Source organism: Panicum virgatum, chromosome 4K, assembly GCF_016808335.1.
Source record: "Panicum virgatum strain AP13 chromosome 4K, P.virgatum_v5, whole genome shotgun sequence".
NCBI classification, from domain to species: Eukaryota; Viridiplantae; Streptophyta; class Magnoliopsida; order Poales; family Poaceae; genus Panicum; species Panicum virgatum.
The window spans coordinates 35,558,234-35,571,451 of NC_053139.1; the positions used below are offsets into that span (position 1 = coordinate 35,558,234).

Genomic DNA, 13,218 nt, shown 5'->3' on the forward strand with positions numbered 1-13,218 from the left:
CGTGACAAAAGACGATAGCCCAATAGCAGTGCCCTTTCACCATTTCAAAAAGATATGACAACACAGCAACCACACCAGCTCACCTTCAAAGCAGACTCTCGGGCGAGGACGACGGAACTGTCATTCTACAGCGAAGGTCTGTGGCGTGTAGTGGGGAAGGCGGCATCTAGGCACGATCGACCGAGCGGCAGCGATGCAGTGCTGTGAGTCTGCATGCACTTAGATGCTCTGCATGCACAGAGATGCATCGAGTAGTCAGTTCGAGAATTGAATCTAGCTTTTTCAGTGTTCAGTCAGCTAGCCTCTTCACTGTGTTGTCATGTAGGCTTTTCAGGTCCATTTACACTCCACACTCCAGGTATCAGAACTTTGTGCGCCTATAAATACGCCGAAGTTTGTGAACTCCCAGCAGCACTCAAACACCAAAGCTCATTATATACCCAATGTCTGGAGGTGGGTCTAGCGGGAAGAATTACTACGGTTTTGGGAAAGGAAAAGGGGAAGAAAGGGAGACCCCATAATATGGGAGGGGCCTCTTGGACCTGATTCCTTTCCGGAACCAGTGTTTGAGTTTCCGCCACAGCACAAGAGTGAATTTACCAATGAAACTCCTCTACGACAATACGATAACCGTAAAGAACCGTGACCAAAATGCAGACATGGTGAGGACTGCTTAGTGCATATGTGTACCGACGGGATGGATGGCGGTCGGCGTTTCTTCAAATGCCCACACGCATGGGTAATACTCCGTTGTTTTATTTCTTTATCTTCATTGAGATATCTTACATGAAATTTATTTTGCAGTCTTCAGATGCTCCAAAAAACTGTGGTTTTACCAGGTGGGTCGATCCTGCACCAATTGATTCAGTTCAGGAGTTCATCGGGTACCTCCAGATAAAGATCTTTGATCTGGAATGCAAGGTAAACCATTACGAGGAATTGAGCGAGGGTAACAAAGACGACGAAGATGATGATACCAGCAGTGCTGCCGCTTCACAGGATGAACCATGCACTATTTCTTACTGCAACTGCCCTTGTCACAAGAAGAACGGCCCTGCCCCTCCAGCACCACCGCCTGCACCACCTGCAATGGGTGGATACTGCAGAGAAGGCTCAACGCAGTTTGCTACGTGGGGGTACGGCTACTAGGACTACCTAGTGCTAGTCACATGCTGCATCGTTGTATTTGTTGTGTTTTTCTAAATTACCTAAGGCATGTTAGCTTAGTTCAGAATCTGTTTATCGTAGTTGCAACGGGTTCTGCCATGCCACTACATGTCTGATGTGTGTTTCTTTAATGTTGTATTATGATGTAATTCCTATGGTTTATATTGTGTAATACAGTTTTTAGTTCTTAATTCTTACCGTTATATTTGATGTGTGGTTCACAGTATTCTAATCTCCTGAAAATGTCCGAAAATATTAAAGGCAAGTTCAAAGATTCACTAGATTACTTGTGCGTGCGTGGCACATCGGCGCCGTGATCTGTGGCGCCAAGACGTGTTATCTCGGCGCCACATATTACAGCGCCGATCCCCAGGGTTTATTTCTGCAAAAAATTACAAAAAGGGCACATATGTGAAATTATATCGCGAAAAAGACTAAATTGCAAAAAATAAGGCCGGCCGCCCGGCTGCCGGGGGGCCTGGGGGGCCGGCTGGCCGACTGCCAGGCGGCCGGCCCCCAGGGACCTGTCTGCAATTTTTTATCATCTTTTTTCTGCAGATAAGCCCCTGCCGCCCGGCTGCCGGGCGACCAGGTCCCGGCCGCCCGGCAGCGAGGCGGCCGGGGTATATTTTCGTAAATTTCCAAATCGAAAATATATTTTTATAAAAAACAGAAATAAAAAATAAAAAAACCGCCGGTTCGGCAGCAAAAAAAAAACTATATTTTTGTAAAAAACAGAAATAAAAAATAAAAAAACCGCCGGTTCGGCAGCAAAAAAAAAACTGGACCTGCTGGAACAAGTCTCGAACTGGTGATCTCTTGCTAGCCAAGTCCAGGTGAAACCACTGGGCTAGTTACAATTTGTTGAATTGATAGGTAATTAATTTATATACAATTTGTCTCTCTGTACTGTTTTGTATGAGAAATTAAATTTGCAGAATTGCTTCGGTCCTTCCTTTTGTTCTACAATTATTTTTCTTGTCGCATTGATTCCTTCCTCCCCACTTTGGTGTAAGCATGATTTTTTACCAGTGCACATGAATTCTTTTGGCAGTTTCATTTGCTGATATTACTCAGTAATTCCAAAATCTGTTTTTCTTGAAATAGATTACATAACTTACAATTTGTTTATCTATCTGAAAATGTAGGTGGTCATTCCCCTTGCTCAACTGCGATCAGTTAACTCCTCGACAAGCAGAACAAACGCATCAGAGAAATACATTCAGGCCTCGTTCGGCAGCCCAGGCTTGATTCCATGCCTGTTTTGATTCCAGGCCCGGTTTGAGTGATTCCACCTGTGTCACTCAATCCGGCCAGGATTTAAGCCTGCTAATCCACTTAAACCGAACAGCACAGATGGAACCAATCCGGTAAGCTCGAGATACTGATGGAATCCACCGAACGGCTCAATCTCATGCATATGCAGAGCACATACAGAATAGCTCAATCTAAAGATACAGATGGAACCAATGAGTACGTACAGAACAAGCAATGCTAGTATAAAACTGGCCTGAATTCTCATGAATGTTCATTACATAAACATACAAACACATTTGAATCTTCACCGTATAAATACCCAGGCGCGAGTCTTTACATAAGAGACCTATTGAGTCATGTTTGAAAGATTGTCAAAGCAACAAATAAACAGAACTGAGAAGGCTCGTTCTCAAAATCCAATAGGTAGGTAACTTATGATGATGTAGGATAAAATAACATGATAAATCCTCTTATACTCAGACCATGGCCTTGTCCTATGCCTTTCTACCAGCTTGAGTATTGACCTTGGAGCCTCCTGCAACAAACCAACATGTAGAGTTCAGGACATGCTTATTTAACAAAATAAGCTATGTGACCAAGGATAAATGCACATGATTTTAGTTACATGCTCTTCAAGATGTGTGACCGTGGGAAATAATTAAGGCTCTCACTCGGTGACCAGCTCCCAGATCAGCCAAGGGGAGATACTAGCATAAAAGTATATAGGAGGACACACGAAGCAGTATGAAACTATCATATAACAAAGTATATATAGAAAAGGGGCAGAAGCTGTCAGTAATTTTGTAACACCGGTAATAGGTGCAGTCATTCATTCAGTTAAGAAAGGGACAGAAAGCTAGATCAAATATGGCTAACAGTACAACTACAGAGAATGCTAAACTAGATCAAGTGACAGTGAGATAGTCTACATGCTACTTCGGCGAGATCTGTACAAATTCAGGGAGATTGATATGACTTGAAATAACAAGTAATATGACTTGAAATAACAAGTACAATTACAATATAATGAACTTGAAATAAAACAAAAGAATGCAGCAAAACCAGTTATCATCTCCATTTTGTGTTGTGACTAAAAATGGCTTGGAACAATGTCTCTGAAATTGACAACCACCTAACAACAGTGCTAAAATAGAAGTACTTTCCCAACTCCAGGATGGGATCACACGGCCAGTGCCTTGCATGCAGCTAGCTTATTATCAGCTACCAGCAAGTTGCTTTGTAGTTTGCACAAACAGCCATGCAAATAAGCTATGCATTTCAATGTTTCAAGTGTGTGTAATAACAGAAACAAATTAATTTGGTCAAAAAAACAGGAAGAATTTAAAACCAAAGGGTCAATGCACAGATATGTGTACAGAGAGTCTCCTCACAATGTTCTCATCTCGTGAATCTGTTGCACTTCGCGCCGTGGTGTCTACAATGATGGGCAAGGACATCATTTATGTGCTACAAGACTACACAGATTAACGTCCTCGTGCTTGGAAATCTCAAGAACAAGGCAACAGCCATGACCAAGAACCAGATCTAAGCATTCAGAAACAAATCGGCCCATGGAGGAAGGGAAGAAATACAGAGATGCAAGCAAATAGCGGCTATGGTGCTCGCCGTCCTCAAACGAAATCGAATCGATATCTCCCAAGGTCCTTCCCAAGAACATTCCCCGAATCGTCAGAGGCCGTCACCAATGGCAGTGGAGGGTGGGAGCATGTAACACTTCAGGTATTAATCACCTATAATTAAGAATTAATTTCGGCCATTAGCTCTAACTTCCGTGACAATTCACCAAATCAAGTTGTTCTGTCAGTCTGGGCCAGACCGGTCTGACCGGTCGGGGCAACCGGTCTGACCGGTTGAAGCTGGGCCAACCGTTTTCTTGGGCCCACATCATTTAAACTGCTCTCTTTCTCTCCCAACCACTTCCTCATCCTCGCCTCGCCCAGCTCAGCTCCTGCCCGAGCTCTCTCCCTCTCATTTCCTTCCCAAGCCCTAAGCTCTTCAATCCTCCCTCTTCCTTTGATTTCAAGGCCATGGGAGCTTCATATTGGCATAGGTGATCATCTCCTCCACGTGCTCCTTCCTGGGGTGCTGGGGATTACAAGTTCTTTGTGGGGGAGGAGCCTATTCAAGGTAAGCAACTAGAGTTGGTTTGATTTCCTTTTCTAGATGATCTTAGGTGATTCTCTCTGGTCAAAAACGTCCAAGTGGATCCATGAACTAAGGGCTAGAAGGGATTTAGAAGTTGAGGGCTAGTTTAACTCATCCAAGGTATTTCACCTAGGGTTGGGTGAATCCATCCTTCTAGGAGGTTTTAGTCGAATCCCTTGGGTCAAGATCATTTATATACACCTCTGAACTAGTGCCTGGAAGGGATTGAGTTTTGGTGGGTTAGTTTAGCCGCGACTTGGGGTCTAGTTTTTTGCTCTGGTTGGGACCAGTCCGACCGGTCGGAGGGACCGGTCTGACCGGTGGTGTGACTGGGTTAAGGGTGACCGGTCTGACCGGTGTGGCAGTGGCTGAGAGGGTTTCATAGGGAGTATTTGGTGCAATTAGTTTGAAATTGGTTTGGTTATTGTGTACTTGTAATTTTTGCAAATTATGCATGCATTTTCTCATATCATATACATATGCACACGAGTAGCAGCCGCGGCGGAGGAGGTGGTATACGAGGTGGTTGCGGAGCCACAGGAGCCACGGGCCCCGCAGCAGGAGGTCCGTGGGGAGTTGGCCCATGGCCCATCTCACCCTAGCGCTGAGCAGCAGACTCAAGGCAAGCCCCGGTGCACATCCTACTATTTCAAATTATGACACCTATATATGTCTCTAATAATTGTGCATTAGGTTTAGGAATTATTTGAAACCTTAGTTGCATGATCCCTAGGTTTTCCTGGGTCCTATACTAGTATGAATAGGTCGTTAGCACTGCTATGCCTAATAGGGCTCGATAGAAGTCGAGTGATAATTCTGTCACTCGCGAGATATAGGATGTCTTTATATTACAGTATATGAATTATTATATTCAAGATGGAAGGTATGGGATGGGAGACCGGATGGGGGAAGGTGTAGCCCCATCTGTGTTGATTAAGGACTGTTCCGTTATCGGCTGTGCTGATCGGGGATTGAATTGTACTAGCCGCATGTCGAAAGTAGGAGGTAGTCGAAACCGGTAAGCCGAGTACTGCTTTGCTTCGAAAGTACAGGAACCCGCACCCAACTCCTGGGGCGAGTCGAGTAGTCACGGAAAATTGGGGATGCATATATTTACTTTTGGTGGTCTCACGTTGAGCTCGGCTGACCATATGTCGTTGGGCTGGTTCCTGTAGTTCGAGGCGGGGAAGGGAAAGGTTGGTGCGTGGGGTCCGACGGGGCTTTTGCGTGCCGTGTTGGTTAGGTCCACCTTGCAAGGTTAAATCGAATCGATTCGCCGTGTCTCGCGGTTATGAGAGCCTTGATCTCTTGGTCACATCGTAGAAAGGAAAATGAGTAGAATGAGAAGAGATGAAATGTGGGCTGATGATATCTAATTAATGATTTGATCACATTGATTGTTGTAGTTTTGCCAATCATAGATGATTAGTAATTCTATTAATAGAAATGAGAGCTAAAACTTGGGAAATAAGGACTCACAGTGTTTTTCTGCAAAATATCCACCAGCCAAAAGTCTTGCATGTCTAGATACGTGGGCTAAGTTATACCCACTGGTCGGGTAAGTCTTGCTGAGTATTAGTTGCTCAGGGTTTGTTGCTACCATATTTTTATTTCAGGGCACCCAGACGTGGATTTTTGCCCCTGCTGCGTCAAATTTCAGGGCACCCCGCCAAGAATGCTGACAGGAAGCTCCATATCTGAATATATGAGATTGGCTGTATCATTTCAAGCAAATCACCACATATAACCAGCTATAAGTCAATGATTTTTTTTACCACGACCATACTTCAAATGTGGATCATATCAATTGAACGAAAAAGCAGTGCATCAATCAAATGAAAAAGCATCATATGCACAGAGAGTTTCAAACCTTACATCTCCTTGGTGCCCTTGGCTCGCATCTTTCGGGGCTCGGCGTCCGTCTACCTCCCGTATCATCACTGGCGTGCACCCCACCCGGCTTCGCGCCTCGTCCGCTGCGGCCTCACCTCACCCAGCGGTGGTATAAAGTAGCATTAACTTCTTATTGGAATAAAGTAGCATGGTATAGTGTGCATTTCTGACAATTCAGAAATTTCAAACCGAGACAAGCAATGTTATTTTTCTCATGGCTTATTTTTCAGACCTGGAGCTCGAGCTCGACGACGATGTGATCCCCGGCTCCCTCTCCGGCTCAGGGGGCTCCATGGGAGCGGGGGTCACTCGCGCGCTAGGGTTTGAGGACGGAGGGCTCGACGCTGGGTAGGGAGGAAGGCTCTGGGGAGCGCGACGCTAGCCGAGAGAGGAGCGCCCCGACCAGATCCGGCAAGGAGGCGGTTGGATCCAGCGAAGGTGCGGCCGGATCTGGCCCCAAGCGACGACCGGCGACAGGCGGCGGCAAAAAACACAGTCCCACGCCGAAGCCCCTTCCCCCGCAGACTACGCTGGAGTGCCACGCTGCACGCGCAGGCTGCGGTGCCGGCCGGGCAGCCCGCAAGCCGGCCGCGGAGCCCCTAGAGCCTCCCCTGATGGCAACGTGGCCGCGCCGCACGGTGCTCTCGCCGGCCACGGTGGGCTCGCGGCACGCCGGAGCCCTCCCCCCGCCCCTGAAAGCGGTGTGCCGCACCGCACGCCGGCCGCGAAGGCCCTTCCCCCGCCCCTCACCGCCGACGAGGTAGGCGGCGTGGCAGGGGCGAGACGGCGGCGGGGCCGGGCTGCGGCGGAGGAGGGGCGGGGGGGGGGGGGGGGGGCGTTGGGTGAGGAAGACGGGATCGCAGGGCGGCAGCGCTTGATTTCTTAGAGGAAAAAGAGAAGGGAGAGGGAGAGAAAATAGAGAAAAGAGAGTATATGGAATCGAACCGCGACCGACCATGCGGAGCACGCGCGGGAGGGAGTGCGGGGTGCGGGGGGCGGTGGGGTGGGCTTCAACGCGTTGAAGCCTGGCGAATCCATAGAAGATAGGCCGTAGGATGGAGTTGAAGTCTGATAGCACGCGTTTTGGGTTGTTGATTTCGATTAAGTTGTTTTTCTGTGTACATTTTGTTGGGGACAGGTCAGTTCTGTTGTCTCTGTGGGTGACATTTTCGGTGGGTGGCCGTAGCAAAGAAAACTTCGTGCTTTAATGGATGGCTATGACCTTCTGTGACGATTTGCTCATGACAACTAATCAGAATGTCATAATGTTATCCTAATTTATGACGTTTTCTATGGGCTAGTATGATTTAGTGACGAAAATAAGATGTTCATAACTAAGGCCACTCACAAATCGTCATAAATTATTGCAATGCCATATTAGTGACGAATGCTACTATTTTTCCATGACATCTAGCAAGTGTCACAAAATTTATAATAGATTTACATAGATATATTATGCTAAGTCTTAATTTGAATTTATATAGAATTAAAACAAATAAGTTGTAAAACATGTGAAGCTAAAATGGGAAAAAAGCATCGAGATTTGAACCAAGACCACACGGCTTACATTCAAGTAACTTACCACTAAACCAAGTTTTTTTTTACTACAAGACAACTTATATCCAGTCTATTATATATAAAAAATGAGTTGATATATGTAAAATAATTATTTTCGTGTGTTACTTTGTAATAATGGTGCCAAAAAATGAAAAAGAAAAAACATTAAACAGGCTGCCGCCGGAGAGGGAAAAAATATTCCCTTCTCACGCTCAACACAACCCATTCGACCGACCCTAGCGCCGCCCCTACCTTCCCATGGCCGGGCACCCCGGTTGGCTCCCTAGGCCGGGCACCGCTGCAGCCAGTTCATGGCTTCCCAGGGCGCGGCGTCGCCGTCGTTGCCTAGCGGCTCCCCTGGGTCGGGCGCCGCCGCAGCCGGTTCACGGCTCCCCTGGGCAGGGCGCCGCTGCCCCCGTTGGTTCTCGGCTCCCTAGGTCGGGCGCTGCTTCATCTCCACCATGGCGCCATCTTCGCTGCCGCTCCCCCCCTGACAGTCACCCCCAAGCGATTGTGCCCCATCCTTGAGGTAAGCTCTAAGCCCTCCTCCCTCAACCCCTTCCCTAGATCCTCTCGATTTAAATCACGAGATCCAGATGTACTTGCAAAGAAGCTCGATGTGTCAATTTCCTGATAGAAATTGATTGATTCTTATTCTCCTTATATGTTGGTGCTAGGGTTTTTATGAGCACCAGAGAATCCACTCACTTCCTACCAGCTAACCCCGTGAAGATGGATTGGTTTGTGCCTATTTTTTCCTTTGATCTGTAATGTAATATGCTTGCTTGTGTAAACAATCAGACCAAAGATCTTGGATCTATAATCCTTTAGGTGATTATGGTAATTTTTTAATCTAAGAGTATATGTGGATTTTCCCTTAATATATGGATGAAACCTAAAGTAAATAATTTTGGGGATGCCATGTGAACCACACTTAAATTGGTTTGCCATTGCCTTCTGTACAGGTTTGTGTTGCAGTGAACTAGCTAGAGACTGTTTGGTTTGTGGCCACAGTCCGCCATGCCTCAACTTTGGCGCCGCCACAAAACAAAAGCTGTTGTTTGGTTCCTGATACAGATGTGGCATGCCACAGTTTTTTCTCAAGAAGCTAGTTCATTTTTTTCGCCACAGGTGTGGCGCCTAAATTGGCCGCCTAAACTTCGGCGGCGCCACAGCCATGGCGTGGCAATCTATGGCCTGCAACCAAACAGGCCTTAACTATTCAAGACTATCAGGAGGAAGAATGCTTAAATTTTACTTCTGAACTCTATAGGAGGAGGATTGAATTAGCCTTCTAGTTTCAAGGTAAAGCTCTCCTCTTTATATACATATGAATATGAATGTGCTCTGTTATGATGTTGGTTCATCTTTTCCTTCGTGGTCAGGAAGAACATCACAGTAGCTTGTGAATTCTAGCTTGTGCTCTACAAGTCAGAAATAATTGACTAGGACTAGCGTGTAGCCGTGTACATGTTAGGAACTCTGGCGTGTGCTCAGTAATTTCTGAGCAGAGTAAACATTGATTATGCTCAGTAACAACTGATGCTCACATTAGACTAGTTAGTGCATATTTATTCTCAAAGAAAGTATTTTATCCTTTAATTCTTATTCATGATCAAAATCACCAGTGAAGCATGGTTCCATGTTTAAATGTATGAATGATTCTCGTTATAATTTCTAGATGCTCTAAATGTTTTTTTATCCTTGTATGTCAGCTCTGAATACAAAAGTATGCTTCTCTGAGTACCTAACACTGTTTTTCTAGTTTAATCTGTGCGCATATGAAAGAAACATGGTTTGTTGTGACTTGGGAGCTGCTACATAGCTAGCTTTATTCTTTACTACACTCTAGAACTTTTACACCAGAATTTGCATCTGAAGTTTATGAACCATAGGTCTGCTGTTTTGAATATGAGCCACCTAGTCAGTCTAATCAATTAGGAGTTAGGCACCATCCCACCACCCCCCTGCAACTTAGAAGAAGACAATATATGTTGTTGTTTATTTGTTAATTAGATTAGACGCTGGTTTCTTTTGTTGTTTTTTTAATTATGATGTCGGGCTATTATTTTGTCTTGGCATATTACACTAAGTTTCTGTTGTGTCTTAATTGCTTTTTTAGTAAACCTGAATAAACTTGAGCACATGGTGTTTACTGATTGAGCCATGTGACATTGTTTGGTGCTCTATGATATGATGTGCTGCTAATGGAAGCTTGTTTACTCTTATTATAGTAGTACTTGCTGCAGGCTTTTTGTTAGTGTACAATTGGATTAGTATAGTGCTTGTAGTTCCTGTTTCCTACAGTGCATATGTCCTGGAACAATTCAGAGCTGTGCGTGATTTGAGTTACACTCTTGGATCAGGACAACTACATAGCTAAATGCAAAAGCCATGTGAGTGAACCTCAAATGCAATCTGACAGACAACTTTAGCAGTCTCGGATCACAAAAACAGGGGCTGTCTAATTTATGTTTGCTGAATGCCTGAAATCTTTTAGGTGAAGTTATATATCATGCATTAATGTTTCAGTCCATGTTATAATCTATATATTTGGATAAATATTATGTCCATTTTAAGTTAAAACTGCGGTGAGATGTGTGTGGTCCTATTGCTAAGTACAGAGCATTGTGTTGTGTTACTTTCGATTCAACTAATACCAGCGCAGTATAACTTGGATAGAAATTCAGGTATTGTGGTTTTTTATTACTTTGGGTGATGGCTCATGTTAAAGAAAATTAGCTAAGTATTCTATTATTCTGTCCCTATGCAAAGTAATTCCGTTACTGCATGGTGCTTCATTCTAAATGATTAATGGTTGGTAGAATCTTATGTGATTAGAATGATTAAACTTATGTTATCTTGCACATAACTTGCTGATTTTTTGAACTGCAATACCTTTATAGCATGGATAAATACATGCTTCTTGTTATAACAATGCTGCTCCTTTTCTTGTGATAACTTGTGCAGGATTGGCTTGGCACAGACTTTGCAGTTGCCGAAGCTGTCAATTTTGTAGTAGAATCAGAGGTAGGGTTCAACAACTCTTTGAGAGATAATGGATGACTAGCAATGTGAGCTAGAAGACCTAAAGCTGAAGTTGCAAGGGAGAATCAATGGGGAGTGATTGAAAGTTTGAAGAAGCAAGGAGAGGAAAGCAATGCTCTTCTTCGCCGCTTGTTACGCCTCAACAGGGAGTAGGTCCTTGACTACTTCTAGGTTCATGATGTGGTCTATTTGTTTTGCTACATGTGGTTGGATAGTTGGCTATGAGTCCATTATCTTAGCTGTTCAGTGAACCTGTTATGGAGTGACTTGTCTTTTTTGTGATGTCGGGTTGTAACAGATATTTTGTGAAGTGACCTGTTGTTTGTTTTGAAATATGTTGTTCTAAAGTGATATCAGCCCAAATCAAATAATAAGATTGAAAAAATATGTTGAATTATGACTAATTAAATCGCTGCATCACATGAGGTAAAAATTTTTATGACGTTTTCTATCCTACGTAGCTTGTGTATAGTCATCCAAGCACACAATTTTGTGACGTTTCTTGATATTGATTATGACAAAAATGAGTGTCACAAATTAGTGATGATAGAATAATGTCATAAGATTTATGACGAAAAAGTATGATATGGTATAGGCGATGAATTGATTTTCGTCACGCAAATGTTACAGATTATGATAGATGACAAAAATACCACTTTCAATGACATAAATGAAACGTCGCAGAAGCCCATATGTGTTGTATGTCTCCATTTCTATACTGCCTTGGCCATAATTTTTCTGCTCAATTAAACATGGAGTTCTCCACATTGAACTGCAAACTTGCTATGAACAAGTAATGAACCTGATCCTGTGACTCTAAATTTTTTTGCATATTATTTTAGAAATAGGACAAATATAAAGATGAGCCGCCCACTGCAATTGATCTTTTCGAGGCATTTCATTGCAGCAGGAAGACTGGTTGTAGTGAGGCAGTAAAGGAAGCCATTGTAAGTATATGTTTTGTGGTTGATTAGCTTTATCAAAATTAAATGTGTTGGTCAGACCTAAAGCAATTTTCTGTAATCATTTCTTACTATAGTCATGCAATCATGTCTTATCCTGAGAAGTTAGAGATTGCACTATGAATTGATCATGCCATTGTACTAATGCAAACTGTACAACCAGAATTATAGTAACCGTCCAACTTATTCCTGCAGTTGGATTATATATTGTTTTCTATTTTTTATCCTTATAACTTGCTGTGATGCCCAGCTTTAGCTTTGTAACAACCTGATAATTAAATAATATACAACCTGATGTTCAAATAATAAATATTTGCTCAGTTTTGGCTATTTCTTGTTTGGTGAACTGATTGATATTTTAGAGAAGAGAATTTTTTGCAAAGTTAAATGTCTAGTTTGTGATGGTGGTTCATAACCTGCTCTTACTGTTCTAGCAAACTGATGATCTAGATACTAATGCAAAATATTTGTATTGGATGAATTCAGGCTCAAATGGTAGCCGTTGTGGCTGATCCTCCAGAAGAAGGTCAAGCAACAAAGACTCCTACTGAAGCTGTCGCCCAAGTTTTGCCATCAACAAAGTTTCTTCGAAATGTTGGCCTTGAGATACCAGCATTAAAGAAGAGCACATCAGCTAGTGCACAAGTACAAGAACTTCAGGCAGAAGTACAATCAGAGAGGGAGAATTCAGCAGCTCTGCGAGAGAAAATGGAGGATCAACAAACTAAGTTAGAAGACTTGAACCTGAAGTTCCAAGAATCCGAAGCAGCAAGGGACAACCAAAGGGAAGAGATTGAAAGTTTGAAGAAGCAAGAAGAGGAAACCAATACCCTTCTTCGCCGCTTGTTATGCCTCAGCAGGGAGTAGTTTCTTGACTACTTGCAGGATCGAGGAGGTGTGTCGCTGGATATGGTGGCTGGTACATACTTTTTGACTGAGTTCATGGAGTTGTGTTGATAGTTTAGAGAATTTTTATATCTGTTATCGGGCTATGATGTGCATCTGGCTGTGATGTCGAGTGACTTGTTACTGTTACATTGAATCTGTTGTTACATTGAATCTGGTGGCTTTTTGGCAAGTATGTTGGGTTGTAATAAATATTATGTGAAGTGATATGCTGTTCTGGCATTGAATGAATCTGCTATTAATGAATGCATTATGGGCTGAA

The 13,218-nt window shown here is 43.7% G+C and overlaps 1 long non-coding RNA gene across 7 annotated transcripts; it reads left to right on the forward strand.

The window, feature by feature from the left end:
- The first annotated feature begins 7,491 nt into the window (after nt 1-7,491).
- Nucleotides 7,492-13,218, forward strand: LOC120703725. 7 transcript variants are annotated; one of them, XR_005687192.1, is made up of 4 exons: nt 7,495-8,569; nt 8,718-8,780; nt 9,006-9,345; nt 11,011-11,492. It is a non-coding gene; the product is annotated as an uncharacterized LOC120703725 (long non-coding RNA). The 7 variants fall into 7 exon arrangements; XR_005687195.1 differs by lacking the exon at nt 7,495-8,569 and adding exons at nt 11,931-12,035; nt 12,537-13,218 and having other exon boundaries at nt 8,576-9,345; nt 11,011-11,237; XR_005687193.1 differs by lacking the exon at nt 7,495-8,569 and adding exons at nt 11,937-12,035; nt 12,537-13,218 and having other exon boundaries at nt 8,576-9,345; nt 11,011-11,237.